Genomic DNA, 3,850 nt, shown 5'->3' with positions numbered 1-3,850 from the left:
TCTCAATGTAATTCATTCTGATTTCAGAGTGACGCAGGAGACCGTTGAACGTTTTCAGTTACAATGCACCGTGAATGGTTCCATAAAGAGACAGCATGTTAATTATTTAACAATGAAATACAGGTGCAACAACACTTAAACGTCTGTAATAGTATTGATTAAAACAAATCTGATGCTTAGAGCCCAAATACTTCCTAATGGAGGAATTGAAAAACTAGATCAGACTGCATGGCCACATCATCAAAATGGAATAAAAGCAACCTTAGGATCAGTGCTATCTGGGATCCTTGGGACGTCCTTAAACATTACCCATTTAAAATGTCAACTTCCATAGGGTAAGGACGTCCCAGCACGGACCATAGGGTGAACACTGATAGAGGAGCTCTATGCCAGCAGCTCAGAGGATGGAACACTCCGCCTGTGGCAGACCACAGTGGAAGGGCATGCTGCCTGGTGAGCACTGGCAGACAACTAACCTGTCCCTGTGGTCCATATCAAATGGATGTTATTCTAGAAATTTGAACTTTTTTTTCTCTAAAAAACTGAACAGTTCAAAAATACTGATTTGAACGATGGACTGGCCCAAAGTGGCACTTGTATGACTACACAAAAGAAAGATGGAAGATTCCATTGAGGTTTCACGCATCATTGATTAATATGATAATTTCAGATAGACACCAATATGGGCATATATATAAATATGTATACACAAAAAAAACATGGGAAAATAGAATGAGGCAATCTTAGAAAACCTTGTAGGTCTTTGGGGTTGGTTTTACAGAGTTCCCCAGTGCTGTAGTCATATTTGTAGATCTTATAATCATCTCCACCTGCAACAAAGTCCTTGTCAAATCAAAGTTTATTTGTCACGTGCGCCGAATACAACAGGTGTAGTGTACCTTAGTGAACTGCTTACTTACAGGCTCTAACCAATAGTGCAAGAAAGGTATTGGGTGAACAATAGGCAGGTAAAAAAAACAGTGAAAAATAACAGTAGCGAGGCTATTAAAGTAGATGGGCTACATAGACATCGGTTAGTCGGGCTGATTGAGGTAGCATGTACATGTAGATATGGTTAAAGTGACTATGTATATCTAATGAACAGAGAGTAACAGTAGCATGAAAGAGGGGTTAGCCAATGTGCGGGAGCACTGGTTGGTTGGGCCAATTGAGGTAGTATTTACATGAATGTATAGTTAAAGTGACTATGCATATATGATAAACAGAGTAGCAGCAGCGTAAAAGAGGGGTTGGGGGGGGGGCACACAGTGCAAATAGTCCGGGTAGCCATTTGATTACCTGTTCAGTAGTCTTATGGCATGGAGGTAAAAACTGTTGAGAAGCCTTTTTGTCCGAGACTTGGCACTCTGGTACCGCTTGCCATGCGGTAGTAGAGAGAACAGTCTATGACTGCGGTGGCTGGGGTCTTTGACAATTTTTAGGGCCTTCCTCTGACCCCTCCTGGATGGCAGGCAGCTTAGCCCCAGTGATGTACTGGGCCGGGCCGTACGCACTACCCTCTGTAGTGCCTTGCGGTCGGAGGCCGAACAATTGCCGTACCAGGCAGTGATGCAACCAGTCAGGCAGGTTGCTCTCGATGTTGCAGCTGTAGAACCTTTTGAGGATCTCAGGACCCATGCCAAATCTTTTTAGTTTCCTGAGGGTGAATAGGCTTTGTTGTGCCCTCGTCACGACTGTCTTGGTGTGTTTGGACCATTCTAGTTTGTTGGTGATGTGGACACCAAGGAACTTGAAGCTCTCAACCTGCCCCACTACAGCCCTGTCGATGAGAATGGGGGCATGTTCGGTCCTCTTCCTGTAGTCCACAATCCTCTCCTTAGTCTTGGTTATGTTGAGGGATAGGTTGTTTATTCTGGCACCACCCGGCCAGGTCTCTGACCTCCTCCCTCGTCGTTATCGGTGATCAGGCTACCACTGTTGTGTCGTCTGCAAACTTAATGATGTTGTTGGAGTCGTGCCTGGCCATGTAGTCGTGGGTGAACAGGGAGTACAGGAGGGGACTGAGCACGCACCCCTGGGGGGCTCCATTGTTGAGGATCAGAGTGGCAGATGTGTTGCTACTTACCCTCACCACCTGAGGACGGCCCATCAGGAAATCCAGGATCCAGTTGCAGAGGGAGGTGTTTAGTCCCAGGATCATTAGCTTAGTGATGACCTTTGAGGAACTATGGTGTTGAACGCTGAGCTGTAGTCAATGAATAGCATTCTCACATAGGTGTTCCTTTTGTCCAGGTGGGAAAGGGCAGTGTGGAGTGCAATAGAGATTGCATCATCTGTTTGGGCGGTATGCAAATTGGGTTTCTAGGATAATGGTGTTGATGTGAGCCGTTACCAGCCTTTCAAAGCACTTCATGGCTACGGACATGAGTGCTACGGGTCAGTAGTCATTTAGGCAGTTTGCCCTCGTGTTCTTGGGCACAGGGACTATGGTGGTCTGCTTGAAACATGTTGGTATTACAGACTCAATCAGGGACATGTTGAGAATACAGTGAAGACACTTACTAGTTGGTCAGCACATGCCCGGAGCACACGTCCTGGTAATCCGTCTGGCCCTGCAGCCTTGTGAATGTTGACCTGTTTAACCTTTTGCGATGAGCAAACCTGTATCCGGGAGCATAATCATAGCCTCAAATGCATTAGCATAACGCAACGGACATAAATACCCCTATAAACTTTTCCTATTCATGAAAATCGCAAATTAAATGAAATAAATATATTCAAACAAGCTTAGCCTTTTGTTAACAACACTGTCATCTCAGATTTTCAAAATATGCGTTACAGCCAACGCTAGACAAGCATTTGTGTAAGTTTATCATGGCATAATGCTATGCTAGGCTCTGCTGGCAGCAGGCAACATTTTCACGAAAATAAGAAAAGCAACCAAATTAAATAATATATATATGCCATTTAGCAGACGCTTTTATCCAAAGCGACTTACAGTCATGTGTGCATACATTCTACGTAAGGGTGGTCCCGGGAATCGAACCCACTACCCTGGCGTTACAAGCGCCATGCTCTACCAACTGAGCTACAGAAGGACCAATATCCAATAAATGTCGTTCCACTATATGATTGTGTCCCACTTGTTGATTCTTCACAAAAAAATACAGTTTTATATCTTTGTTTGAAGCCTGAAATGTGGCAAAAGGTCGCAAAGTTCAAGGGGGCCGAATACTTTCGCAAGGCACTGTATATGTATATATACACACACACACACAGCAAAAAAAAGAAACATCCTGTCACTGTCAACTGCGTTGATTTTCAGAAAACTTAACATGTGGAAATATTTGTATGAACATAAGATTCAACAACTGAGACAAACTGAACAAGTTCCACAGACATGTGACTAACAGAAATGGAATAATGTGTCCCTGAACAAAGGGGGGGGGGGTCAAAAAGTAACAGTCTGTATCTGGTGTGGCCACCAACTGCATTAAGTACTGCGATGCATCTCCTTCATGGACTGCACCAGATTTGCCAGTTTTTGCTGTGAGATGTTACCCCACTCCACCAGGGCCGTTGCAAGTTCCCGGACATTTCTGGGGGGAATGGCCCTAGCGCTCACCCTCCGATCCAACATGTCCCAGACGTGCTCAATGGGATTGAGATCCGAGCTTTTCATTCAACAAGCACAGCACTTACACAAATTGATGATAAAAAGATTGGGGTCTGTTTTGTTAGACTTCAGTGCGGATTTTTACATTATCGATCCCTAGTCTGGTGCTGGCAAACTTGTGTGTTATGGCTTTACACCCCCTGCTATATTGTGGATAAAGAGTTACCTATCTAACAGAACATAGAGGGTGTTCTTTAATGGAAGCCTCTCCAA

The sequence above is a fragment of the Oncorhynchus keta genome, chromosome 22 (assembly GCF_023373465.1).
Source record: "Oncorhynchus keta strain PuntledgeMale-10-30-2019 chromosome 22, Oket_V2, whole genome shotgun sequence".
Lineage (NCBI taxonomy): Eukaryota > Metazoa > Chordata > Actinopteri > Salmoniformes > Salmonidae > Oncorhynchus > Oncorhynchus keta.
This window is presented reverse-complemented; position numbering follows the sequence as displayed.